The 13,774-nt window shown below is 45.5% G+C and overlaps 1 protein-coding gene across 3 annotated transcripts in view; it reads left to right on the forward strand.

The window, feature by feature from the left end:
- RFX2 (regulatory factor X2) overlaps positions 1 to 13,774 on the forward strand; it is an 84,133-nt gene that overhangs the window by 2,544 nt on the left and 67,815 nt on the right. The window contains exon 1 of one of the 3 annotated variants that reach the window (XM_012761659.3): positions 1,530 to 9,917. The exons of the other annotated variants lie outside the window; for them this stretch is intronic. The gene's annotated coding sequence lies outside the window, so the exon portion shown is untranslated. Of the gene's footprint in view, positions 1 to 1,529; positions 9,918 to 13,774 lie in introns of those variants that run through there. 3 annotated transcript variants of the gene reach the window in all.

Consider the following 13,774-nt stretch of genomic DNA (forward strand, 5'->3'; position numbering starts at 1 on the left):
TTAACAGTGTTTACTATTGAAGAACTATTTAGGATGGTTCTATTCACTAGAAATTCAGGTGCTTGGGAATTGTTTATTTGGGTCTTATTCCTTAGATTTAATTTTTCGAGTTTCATATCAGAGTTATAATTAACTAATAGCAGTATTAAATTGATCTAACTTTAATTAGTGTTATAATTGAGTCAAAATTTTGAACGTACTTTGGGGTTTTTATAGTAACTAGTGATTGTTTTGCTTGTAAAATTCTAGTGCTGGAAGGAGCCACATCTTATATTTGGTTCTTTTTAATTAATTGAAGGTTGAGTACTTATTTAACACATTAACTGCCGCATGAGTTGTATTTAACTCATGATAGTGAGTTGAGCCTGGGGCCTCATGCAGCCTATATAACTCATAGGTCTCTTCACCTTGGGAGCTGCATGAACTATTTTTTAAGTTGCATATAACTCACCCACAGAAAACAATAAAAGATAGCAAATTTTCATCCAATTAGAAAGCACCGTTTTTTCCCCAAAGTTTTTATTCATAATAAAACACTGTGGCCTCAAGGAAAACAATTTTTTTTCTAGTGTGGCCATCAATGAGTTAAATGGCAAGCAGCTCATTTGCGAACCATGTTCTCTTGTACATGTGCCTGGCATTGGGTGACTTCTTATTTTGTTGAATGGATGGATTGGTGGACAGATGGAATATATGCTGGAAATTAAAGAAAAAATTGAAAACCACCTATTTGCTTCCTGGAAACCCCAAGATCCACAAAGGAATTCTTATAGGAAAAAGAAAAACAGGGACACCCAGAATAAAGGGGGTGAATGGGATACGGTGGGTGAAGGAGGAGGGAAGAAGATCTGGGGGTCTAAAGGGAATTCGTGCCTTGAGGGCTCCAGTTGGCTTTGGATTCAAGATCTTCCCTGCAGGAAAAGTCTGTCCAGCTGCCTGCTGGGCACATGCAGGTGGACTCTGACATGCAACTTAGACTCAAGGTGACCAAGGTCCCCCACATCTACTCCTCCCGGAGTACCCACCTCTCCACTCCGTAGTACTTCAGCCCTGCTGGTCTCTGGAAGTTTCTCACACTCTGCCTGGACAGCTGTTTGCCCAGGTATTTGGAGAGCTCACTCGCCCACTTCCTTCAGGCCTTTTCTCAAATGTCACCAGGCCACCCACTTAAAAATGGGTGCTCTTAGCCTCCTTCCCTGCTCTCTTTATCTTAGCATGTATCCAACAGTCCACGTGTTCTCTGCACTTATTTTATGATCACTGTCCACTTCGTTAGAATGTCAGCTCGGTGAGGGGAGGAAGTTCTGTTTTATTAACTTCTTTCTTTCTTTATTTATTTTTGAGACAAAGTCTCACTTTGTTGCCCAGGCTAGACTGGGTGCCGTGGTGTCAGCCTAGCTCACAGCAACCTCAAACTCCTGGGCTCAAGCGATCCTCCTGCCTCAGCCTCCCGAGTAGCTGGGACTACAGGCATGCGCTGGCATGCTCGGCTAATTTTTTATATATATATGTTAGTTGGCCGATTAATTTCTTTCTATTTATAGTAGAGACGGGGTCTCGCTCTTGCTCAGGCTGGTTTCGAACTCCTGACCTCGAGCAATCTGCCTGCCTCGGCCTCCCAGAGTGCTAGGATTACAGGCGTGAGCTACCGTGCCTGACCTGTTTTATTAACTTCTATGTCCCTAGAACATAATTCTGGCACTCTGTAAATATTTGTGAAACCAATAAATAAATGGTTTCCTTGACACCTCTTGGGATAGCATATGTGGAATTAAGAGTTGCTCATTACTTACCACATATTGGCAGCTCTGAGCCTCCGTAGAGGTCAGACTGGATCATGGGGGCAGAGAGAAGAGAAAAGGAAAAATTGTGAGTCGCAGCACTGAATGTTACAGACAAGGGTCTTGGGGCATGGCAGAGAAGGGGTTAATCTGTGGCATCACTGTTTATTAGCTTAGTGGCTCTGGGGCAAGGTTTGGATTTCTGAAATCCATAATCATAGCTTGTATGGTTGCTATATTAGAAATTATTTTTATAAACTATTGGGTTTTTTTGTTTGTTTGTTTGTTTTGAGATGGGGTCTCGCCATGTTGCCTGGGCTGGTTTCAAACTCCTGGCCTCTAGTGATCCTCCTGCCTTAGCCTCCAAAGTAGCGCCACAGCGCCTGGCTACTGTAAACTATCTAGCACAGGGCCTACTGCCTAAAAGGTGCTCAACAAAGAGTGTCTGTTATTTTTATTATTGTTGGAATGAAGCAAACAGGTATTAAGAGTAAGTGGCCTGGCATTATCAAATTTTTATTGTGGTTTTCTGACTGGTACTACATGGTAGGGAGGCATTCAGTAAGAATGTCTTGCTTGATCAAGTGGGTGAGCCTTATGCTGTCTGTTTTAGGGTAGAAAGTGCCCTTATATTAATATAGAAATTCACTGGTGCAGATATTTCACTCCACAAGTCTAAGTGCCTGGCAAAAGCTAAAACAACAAGAAAAGTATCTTGAAGTCCTACATCTTGACTGTGGGGTTGGCCCATCTGAAATTACTCTCCAAATATCACACTTACTGATGGGTTTTGGGGAGTGGCCAGTTCTACAGGCAGAACTTACAGATGAGAACATTTTAAAACTGGTTTCCCCTCTCTGTTATCACTGGCTTTTGGATGCCAACCCGGTTGAAGGCTGGAAATCTGCCATTTGGAGCCGAGGGCTGGCCTGGTCTTCGTGCCAGGACTTGAATCAGGCCCTTAGGAGCAGACAGCCCAGCCTTGCTACACCTCCGCTGTTTTTTCCTGAAAATGCATTCCTGTTTTATGATACATAGGTCTTGCATGTTTTAAAACCATGTCTTATGCCCTGGCAATTTCTCATTCTTATTTTTAATGTTTGCGAATTCTGCAACTTTCTGAAAAATGTAGTTGATTTGCTGCTACAGAAAGCAAGTACATTTGGGATATCGTGAATCAGTTTATACTTGCCATACTTCATGTTTTAAAATGGGAGAAAATTATAAAGCCATTGAAAATGTGTAGAATGTACGTGTAATGGCCCAATATAGTGATTATTTGTTGTTTATTATGTAATGTAGCTATATATGGTATGTGCTATATACGGTAAGCCTGTCTCTACTAAGATCTCTGCAGTTATTTTGAGCGTGTGTGTGTGTCTGTGTGTGTGTGTGTGTGTGTGTGTGTTTGAGATCAGGATGGGGAATCATTCATAGGAGACTTCTTATATGTGAACTTGAGCCAGAAGTTGAACAGCAGAGACAACATAACAAGGCAGTGTGAAGTTGACTGGGCTTCCGGCGTCCAGCCAAGTTCTCAAGGAGGTGGGGCAGAGAAGCCGGGGCAGTCCCCAGGGCCTCGGAGGTCATGGGGAAGAGTTGGATGCTTTTTTAAGTATCAACTGGATTGTGGGTAGATTTCACCTCTGCCGTAGCTGTCAGATCCAGGGGGTCCAGCCATTTCCAGAAAGACCTACTTTCCTGACCTCTGACATTGGTTCATCATGCACTCATTCATACATTGCCCTCTTTGAGTCAAGCGCTATCCCATGAGGTTACAAAGATCAAAGACCAACAGGCAGTCAGTATGAAACAGGGCTGTGCCAAATGTCTCTACAGGGCACAGAGGGCGCTCGAAGCAGGGAGGCCAGCTCTGCCTGGTGGGGCCAGGAAAGGTCTGAAAAGAGGACCGACCCACCTCTGAGAGCTTGAGCTGCATCTTGCCAGTGGTGGGACAGTGGGGGTGTGGCTGTGTTTGCAAGACTTCCTGGTGGCTGCGTCAGGGTCCAAGGAGAGGAGGCTAGGGAGGGGAGTCAGGGGCAGGGTTTAGAGGGCCTTGGTCTAAGCAGGTGTCTGCAAACTATACCTGCGGGCCAAATTCAGCTTGTGGCCTGTTGTTGTAAGTAAAGTATTATTGGCACATGGCCATGCTCATTTCACTTCCATATTGTCTGTCCCTGGTTGCTTTTGCATGGCCGTGAATATTTGCATGGCTGAGTATTTGCAGAGCAGAAACAGAATGTGGCCCACAAAGCCTAAAATGTTAGATTTACTGTCTGGTCCTTTACAGGAAAATTTACCAAACCCTGGCTAGGTGCGTGGGGCTTGTCTATCTAGTCCTGGGCCCAGAGATGTGTGGTGGTGCAGCTCTGTGATCAGACAGGCTTCTAGTAGATGCTTTGGAAAGCTTGCAGCCTGGAGGGAGGAAATGCAGAAAGATTACTGTAGCTGTCATCCAAAGGAAGGTGACAAGGGCCTGCGCTAAAGCAACAATGCGGGAGTGGTGAGGAAGACCCAGCTTTGAGGGTCTCAGGGGTTTCATGGGACCCGGACACTCAATGTGGGGTGAGGGGTAGAGAAGAGCCAACGGTGGTTCCCAGGTGTCTGACTTTAGGGATTGGGCAGAACATGGCACTTCAGTGACTTAGGGAACATGGAAGAAGCTGGTTTGGGGGTGAGGGCATAATGAGTCCAGCTGTGTGGTTGGTGAGTTTAAGACGTCTGTGGGACATTGAATGGGGCAGCTGGGTTTCAGGATCTTGAGCTGAAGAGCAGTTAGAGGTCAATCAAGGTTTAGGCACTGCCAGCATATAATTGGTCATTTCAGCCATGGGCATGGATGAGGTCATCCAAGAAGAGGGTGGAGAGTGGGAACAGAAGGCCAAGGACAGAGCCATTGAAATTCAAGGAGCAGGAAGCCAAGGGAGGCGTCAACAGAGGAAAGTTGTTTTGTTTTGAGTTTTAATTGTGGTAAAACATACATAACATAAAATTTCCATTTTAGCCATGTTTTACTGTACAATTCAGTGGCACTAAGTACGTTCACACTGTTGTGCAGCCATCATGACCATCCATCTCCAGGACTCTTTTCATCTTCCCAGACAAGCTCTGTCCCCATTACACACTGTATCCCCCTCCCCCACCCATGCCACCCACCATGCTACTTTCTGTCTCTGCGAATCTGATGGCCCTGCCTAATATAAGTGGAACCATGGAGTATTTGTCTTTCTGTGATTGGCTTATTTCACTTAGCACAATGTCTTCAAGGTTCATGCATGTTGGAGCACAGATCAGAATTTCCTTCCTTTTTAAGGCTGAAGAATATTCCATTGCATGGATATGCCATGTTGTGTTTATCTATCCATCCATGGATGGACACTTGGGTTGCCTCCATCTTTTGGCTATTTTGAATCATGCTGAACAGAGGAAGTTTTGAAGGGATTCTTAGGTGCAGGGAAAACCCGAACAGAGGCTCAGAAGGCAAAAAAGGAGATGACTTCAGGGACAGTCCCTGAAGAGACCAGAAACATTAGACTTGGACAAGTCCCATGGGAAAAAGGATTCTGTCCCCACAAAAAGGCAACAGGTTTGACTCATGAGCGCCTGTCTCCACAGAAATCTGTTGAAATCAAATCAATGATATAGAAGTCCATTCCTAAAGTCACAACAGCACTTAATTATGCTTATTTTTTAAAAATGCAAACTGTTTATCTTTTAGAAACAGTGCCATGTTTCCAAGGATACATTTCTGTCCAAAAGGTGATCTGTGGGGTAAGGCCTTGGAAGCAGTTTCCAAAAAAATTCCAACCCACAAAAATGTGATCCTGCTCCACCCGGGCCAGTGGGAACCCAAAGAAAACACCAGAAAGGGCTTTTCCCCACCTCTTGCAAGTTCTCAGAATACGTACAGATGTAGCCTGCTTTGAGAAAAAATATATTTGGAATTCCAGACTTACTGAAAACAGATTAAAGGATGTATTTCCGATTTTAAAAAGAATTCTTCCTAGAAATGGAAACTTCATTAAAAAAAAGAATTCTTTGTCTTCGAGAAGAATTCACCTTCATAGGGGTTTCTGTGAGGAGCTCTCTGGGGTCTTCATTCATTCATTCAGCAAATATTTGTGTGCCCCAAATAGCAACCATCTGAGGAGCTTATAATTAGTTGAGTATTTGTGTGTATTAATATATCACCATTTGGAAAGTTAAGAGGCGAGAAGACACTAGACAAATTTAAAATTGTTAGCAAGCATTAGTAACTGACATTTAGACCCAAAGTTGAAAACAGGAAATATTTCAGGAGCAAACTGATTGTGTAAATCCTGGTATGGTTATATCCTTGAAATGACAAACAGGGGTGATAGAAAGCATTTCTGGGAGCCCTGTGGGATTCAGTTAATTGCTAGCGTTAGTTCTCAACTGGGCATGCATTTAACTGGTGAATGTGCTCACTGGGCAGACTCAGCATGCAGAAGAAAAGACCCATCAACTGGCAGGTGTCTAATTCCACACCCTGCAGGGTGGTGGGCTGAGCAGCATGGCACCCCCCACCTGGACTTCCGGTCAGGAAACTTCCGGCTTCCTCTCATTTGCGCTGTCCTGCAGAAACCTGGCTTTGCTCCTCCTTCTTCCAGTTCCAGTGGCCACTGGAGTCTTTGTCCCTCTTCTTGCTGGAAGGAGCAGCAGGAGGCCTCCTCTTCTGTTCTAGGGGGAATAATTCTCTACCCTAATGATGAGGGCGCTCCACAGTCACTTCTGTGTTCTCTTGCACGAACCTGGGGTTGCTTCCTCGCCAGTCTTACTTATCTCCTCCCACCCTCCTTGTCTCGGCTCTTCTGGGTTATTTTTGATACATCAGGAGGAACGGATGGGGCTTTCACTCTGCTGCTGTTAGCCAAACTGGCGAACCAGCCCCTTCCCTTTGTCGTAACCACCTTGAACTTAGCCCTGTGTTCAAGACTCATCCAGATCCAGCTCCATCTCCCTTTCCATGGCCTCACCTTTCACTGCTTCTCCGAATGGGCCTGCCATGCCTTACATAAGTGCTTGCCTATCCCATCTCTCTGGAATGTCATGTCTGTGGATGAAAACCCTACTTCTCTGTCTCAAGACCCTTCTCCAGTGTGCTCTCACCGTGGAACCTTGAGATGGTCATCGGTGAGTTCAGTTGGAAATTATGAGTGGACCTGGGTGGATCCACCGCTGCAGGGTTGACATTTGGGGCCAGATTATTCTTGGTGGGGGAAGCTGTTCTGTGCACTGGAGGGTGTCCAGCCACATCCTTGGCCTCTACCTGCCAAAGGCACACTCCCCTCCCCCAAGTTGTCACAACCCTGTCTTCAGACATCCACTGGACAAATCATCCAGAAGTGACAAAGACTGCAAGTGAAGTGCCACAGTGCATAGATTTAGCAGCACAGGCCTCTGTGACAGGTGGTGGTGATTAGGTGTCTCATTTCCTATTCTCAGTTGTGACAAGGTCCCGGTGGATAGAGACAGCTACCCCTGCCACACTTCCCACAGGCCATTGTATGTAGGACTTCATACTTAATATATGTGCGAGTAAAACATGTGAGCCCAGGGTCTCTTCAGGATGACGAGGCCTACACCAAGTGATGGTAGCCTTCGGTTTTAACAAAAAACAAAAATCATGAAACCTTGTCTGAGATCCAGTAGCCTTCAAACCTTCATGTTTTTTATTTGGTCTCAGTTAACATGCCAGCCCTTTCAATATATAGTTTTCCTTTAGCAAATCCCAAAAGAAATTTTAATCTAAGACCCCTACTGTTAATTGACTTCCCTTTTTTCCCACTTAAAATTGCAAATCAAGTTCTTTTCCAGGAAGTTCGAAGGGGTCTCAGGGAGAAGCGGGGAGTCTTATAACTGAACTGCTGCTGACTCTCATGGTAGAAGCTGAGCACGAAGTAGAGAAAATGAAATGCCAAAGACACTGTCTAAGCCAACTGCAATGGCTTGATTTGTCTCTTGTTTTGCTTTGGAACTTTTCTAGGATTTTACTCTTTCAAAAAGTCCGGTTGGAACAAGTTTTGTGCCTACTAGAATTGTTTCATCAACAAAACGTTGAACAAATGAATTCTCTTTGCTCTGAGGAAAAACAAGGTTATAGGGCAAGTTGTCTGTATTTAACCCTTAACCTTTGCTGGGGTGCAAAGCAGTTTGAGAAAGATTCGAAAGCTCCAGAGACTGGTGGGCCACCCCAAGGAGTCAGCCTTGGGCCCTGAGCTGTGCAGGGAGGAAGTAGTTACAGAGAATGAACAGAGACTAATGCTTCCAGCCTTGGCTCCCTTCCTTAGAGAGCCATTTCCCCAGCTTTGTCTCCCACAAATCCAGGCGCATTTCCCCTTGGGCAAAGGGCTGCGACATAGAATCCTCTTCCTTTCCAGACCTTTCTTGGGCCTTCTGAAGTAGGCTGAGGAGAAAGTCTCACGTGGGTGCTAAGATATCTTTAACCCCTCTATAACACTCCTGCCCTCTCTCCATGTAAGTAAACATTAGTGTCACAGGGCCAGAATGTGACAAAAACAAGGTCATTGCCAAGTCTTCAGTGGACTCGGAGGGAAACGCATCTCGCTGAAGTCTCTCCTTATCTTGTGGCCTCCCTAGAGGTGACGTTATCAGCCAGACACCTACTGCACTGCTGTGGCACAGGGACAGTCCCCATTTCTGAAGTTTCACCCAGGAGCCACACATTTCAGGTTAGACTGGTAACAATTCTTATCAGGAAGAGAGGGTTTTTTTTTTTGTTTGTTTGTGTTTTTTTTGAGACAGAGTCTCACTCTGTTGCCTGGGCTAGTGTGCCGTGGTGTCAGCCTAGCTCACAGCAACCTCAAACTCCTGGGCTCAAGCAATCCTCCTGCCTCTGCCTCCCGAGTAGCTGGGACTACAGGCACGTGCCACCATGCCTGGCTAATTTTTTCTATATATATTAGTTGGCCAATTAATTTCTTTCTATTTTTAGTAGAGACGGGGTCTCGCTCTTGCTCAGGCTGGTTTCGAACTACTGACCTTGAGCGATCCGCCTGCCTCAGCCTCCCAGAGTGCTAGGATTACAGGCGTGAGCCACCTTGCCTGACCGAGAGGTCATTTTTAATGAAAGTCAAAATATAAATCACTTAGAGAGGTTGAGATAAACGTCATGAATAGCAAAGTTCCCTGATTCTAATATTTCTAAATAGAAACTCTGAAATAATTGTACTTTCAGTTGTGCGGTTACAAAGCTCTTAGATAAAATAACACACTGTCATTCATCAAACCGTTCATCTTCTCTGATCCATACAAGATCGATGCTATGTGACAACATTTCCAGTTCTTGGATAAAGAGATTGGAGACATTTAGATGGGAAGACTTGATTTACATCAGCGATGATTCCTATGACCCTGTGAAAACTCCCTGAGTGGATCCTAAGAGTTTTTCCAGAGAGAGATTATCTCCTACCATCCTGTGGGAAGGGCTGTGTAGTTCAGAAGTTCTGACAAATGCTTTTCGAATAAGCAAATTCTTCCATTTGTGATTCAGACCGAAAAAGGAGGGTTTTTCAAGAAAGGCAGAGAGCGGTATATATATTGGCCACAGAATAAAGACGGTGCTGTCATTAGAGAGCAGCCGTTAAGTTACTTTTTAAGAGTTTAACTTTAAAAGGAGCAACTGTTAGATCACCAAGGTTATTTTTTAAAAATAAAGGGTTGCCATGACATTACCTGCCAAGCACCTACTATGTGCCTGGTGTTTTATACATATTACTTCTAATCCTTGCCAAAGCCCGGCAGGGTCTGTATAATGTGGACAGATAATCATGTCCTTAAAAAGGTATTAATAAAAATGCTTTAATGTGTGTCTCAGTCCCTTGCACAGACACTTGCAGAGGGGTTGTTTGGTGTTCACTGCCCCTTGCTAACAGATAAGAGGAAACCTCTACCAAGGGTTTAAGAACTGTTTGTGGGGCACATTGTTTGAAATTCGAGGAATCCAGCCAACAAATATTCCTGCACATTGGCAAAAGTGCCAGTATTTTATCTGAGCGAAGTACCTTGTTTTATTCCAGCAAAGAAAGCCCACAGAATGTTTTAGCATTCCAAGGAAGTGGGGGTCGGCAAACATTCTCTGCAGAGGACCAGATCGTAAGTAAATGTTTTAGGTTGTGCTGGCCAGATGGTCGCTCGGCTCTCTCGTGGTAGCTCGAAAGCAGTGGTAGACAACACACGAACGCATGGCATGGCCGTGTGCCAATAAAGCTTTATTTCTTGACGCTGAAATGTGAATTTCAGATAATTTGCGTGTGTCACAAAATATTTTGATTTGGATTTTTTCCAACCACTTAAAAATGTAAAATCCATTCATTGCTCATGGGCCATGCAAAAACAGGCAGGGAGCTAGGCCAGATTTGGCCCATGGGCCGTAGTTTACTGTCTCCTGCCCCTTGGGAGGGAGTTGAGGGGCTGTGACCGGCAATCGCAGTCTTTCTCCAAATGGCCCAGACTGTTGTCCCCTTGACCTGCCCAGCTCCAGCCAGCTCAGGCTCTGCCCTTTCCCTGCTCTTCACACCCTCCCTTGTCCACACCTCTGCGTGATCCCAACACCCACCTCGGTGGTAAGGCCCTGCCTGTCCAGAGGGTCTGGGTCAGATGCTCCCCAGATTGCCCCTGCCCCATGGTGTATGGTAACCTGTCCCGCCTAGAGATACCTGCCACCTTTTGCCACATAAAAAATTATTTCCGTATACCTTCTTTTCTCTATCACCCCACGTAAAACCCTTGAGGGCGGAGACCGTGGCTAACTACATTTGTGGGACACCAAATAGAGGAATTATTTGTTGAATTGACTGGAGTTCTTACTAGATAGAGATCACATCTAGATCTAAAAATCATGTTGCTTACTTTCCAGTAAAATAGGGTCTCGGGATATTTGTGAATTCACAGTTTGGTGATTTGGTCTAAGAGTCTGCTAGACCTGTAGTCCCCAACCTTTTTGGCACCAGGGACCAGATTCATGGAAGACAATTTTTCACATACGGGGGAGGGGTGAGGCGGAGCTCAGGGGGTGATGCGAGTGATGGGAGCAGCTCAAAATACAGATGAAGCTTCGCCCTCGCACCCTCCGCTCGCCTCCTGCTGCACAGCCCCCACTTCCTAAGTTTCGTGGAAGACTATTTTTCCACAGACAGGGCGTGTGGGGCAGTAGAGCTCTGAGGCCCAGTCCCTAACAGGCCACAGACTGGTCCTAGGGGTTGGGACCCCAGTTCTAGACTATTGGTCACTACTAACCAATATAGAAACATGAAGCAGGCCACATGTGTAGTTTTCAGTTTTCTAGTAGCCACATTTTAAAAAGGAAAAAGAGACAAGTGAAAGTAATTCAATAATGCATTTCATTCAATGCACTGTATCGAAAATATTGTCATTTCAACCTATAATCTAGGTGAAATAATTACTGTTGTGATATTTCACATTCTTTTTTGTGTGCCAAGTCTTTGAAATCTCTGTTCAGACCAGCCACATTTCAAGCACTCGGTGGCCACAAGTGACCATCAGCTTTTATACCGGCTGTGTGGGTATCGGTGTTGAAGTTCAGACAGGCACAAGCTTTAAGTCGTCTCTTTTCTTTATAAAAGGTGACCACTATATTAGCTACTTACTGGTGTCCAGATATTTCCTTTTTTAAACTTTTTTGTTTTTAATTTTTTTTTTTTTTTGTAGTTTTCTAGAGACAGGGTCTCACTGTGTCACCCAGGCTGGAGTATAATGGCATGATCGTAGCTCACTGCAGCCTCCAACTCCAGGGCTCAAGTGACCCTCCTGCCTCAGCCTCCCAAAGCGCTGGGATTACAGGCGTGCACCACTGTGCCCCGCCAGGTCCAGATATTTCACTGCCACTAAAGTGTAAGGTCATCACACAGTCCAAGTAGCATAGGTCTACTTGACTTTGATGTTTTCCATTTTCTAAAGTGACCATCATTGGCCTTGTACCCAAGTGGTCCACTCTGAGCCACCGACCCCAGCATTCCCTGGTGAGCATCTCAGGACTCCGGGACCCTATGAGTAATTCTCGTAATTCTGTCTACTCCCTCTTCTATTATGAAAGTCATAACTTTTCATTGTGAAATATCCAAATAGCAGAGAAAAAAAATAAAGAAGAAAAAGAGCCCCTGGCCTCATCATCTTCTCTCCTCCTTCCCCTTCCACCATTAAGAAAAGTTTGGTGTGGATTCTTTCAGATATTTTGTATGCATATAAAATATACACATCAATTCTTTATTATTTTTTAAATTGGGGTATAACTCACATACCATAACATTCACACTTTCAATGTATGCAGTTTAGTGGGTTTTCGTATATTTACAAGATCATGCAACCATCGCCTCTCATCACCTGATGTTTGCTGTAATCTGTCCTTATCGCTGTTGTGTTTCTGCTCCATTCTGTCCATGTAACTGTGTAAGGTCCCACCGTGCAGACGGGTCCTAGGTATTTAATTAGCTCCTTATTGAGAGGCATTTTGGTTATACCCTTTCGCTTTTGCCAGCCACCCTGCAGTAAGATATATCCGTGCAGGCGTGTGAGATGTTTGCAAACTCCTGGAAAGGACATCGCTGGGCTTAAGGGACTTCCTCTCCTTGGCAGGGGCTGGTTTGCACTCGCATCCACGCTCCATTCCTGCAGTAAAGGTGACTTTTCACTTTTGTCCTTGCCTGAGACTGCACCACCTCCAGCAGGACCAGCTGGGGCCACCCCCTTCCCTTCCCCACACCACAAGGGCTCTTTTACCCCAGGCATATCCTCTGCCCTTAAGTCCTGGTCCCATTCCTTGCCTCCCTGGCCAACACAGACCATTTACCTTCCACACATTTTTCAGAGTGGCAGGTCACAGATGCTTTGACAATCTGGTGAAAACATGTGTCCCTTCCACCCGCCGCCTGGAAAATGAGTGCTGAAGTCATGAGGCTGTCACATTCTGCAGGCCTTGCCCGAGGTTCCCGGGCCCCTCACAGCCTCTCCCTGGGATGGCCCCTCCCTCTGGAACTTGTTCGCTGTCAGCTCAGCCCTGCCCATCCCGCAGCCCACGTGTGACTGACTCAGCCTTGTTCTGTCACCGCAAGCTGAGCCCGTGCCCGCATGTGCCTCTCGGGAGGCCCAGCTGCTGGACTGGTTTGTGCTGCAGCAAGTTCATGCTTGTTGCCCTTGACGCTGCCCTGACCCTCACCTAGCAACGCCGTTTCCCGCCCCTCTGAGTTCCCTTGGATGTGTGGTTTTCAGCTCTGCTGCCTTTATACGCCACCAAAGCCTCCATTCTGCTTCCTTCGCCACAGAAGACCTTTGCCTGCCGGGCCACCTCTGTCCCTGTCGTGCTAGCTTAGGGGTTTGGCCACCTGTTGCATCTGTCTGCTCTCTCCAGCCCAAGCAGGGAGCTCAATCACAGGTCACCAGATCCCGTTCTTGCAACTCTTTCTTGCTCTTATACTTATTATACTGTAGAATCTTTCTCTTTAACTCTATGCAAACAATTTAAAACCAGAATTCCTATGACCTAATCCTGGATAAAGTTATTCATTCTTTTTTTTTTTTTTTTTTTTTTGAGACAGAGTCTTGCTTTGTTGCCTAGGCTAGAGTGAGTGCCGTGTCAGTCTAGCTCACAGCAACCTCAAACTCCTGGGCTCAAGCAATCCTGCTGCCTCGGCCTCCTGAGTAGGTGGGACTACAGGCATGCACCACCATGCCCAGCTAATTTTTTCTATATATATTAGTTGGCCAATTAATTTCTTTCTATTTATAGTAGAGACAGGGTCTTGCTCTTGCTCAGGCTGGTTTCGAACTCCTGACCTTGAGCAATCCGCCCGCCTCAGCCTCCCAGAGTGCTAGGATTACAGGCGTGAGCCACTGCGCCTGGCCAAGTTATTCATTCTTAATCTGAGCTTTTCTCTCGCTTTCAACTCAATGAATCGTGTTTTTCTTTTTAATATCCTTTAAGATTTCTGAGACAC

The sequence above is a fragment of the Microcebus murinus genome, chromosome 27, assembly GCF_040939455.1.
Source record: "Microcebus murinus isolate Inina chromosome 27, M.murinus_Inina_mat1.0, whole genome shotgun sequence".
In the NCBI taxonomy this organism is placed as follows: domain Eukaryota; kingdom Metazoa; phylum Chordata; class Mammalia; order Primates; family Cheirogaleidae; genus Microcebus; species Microcebus murinus.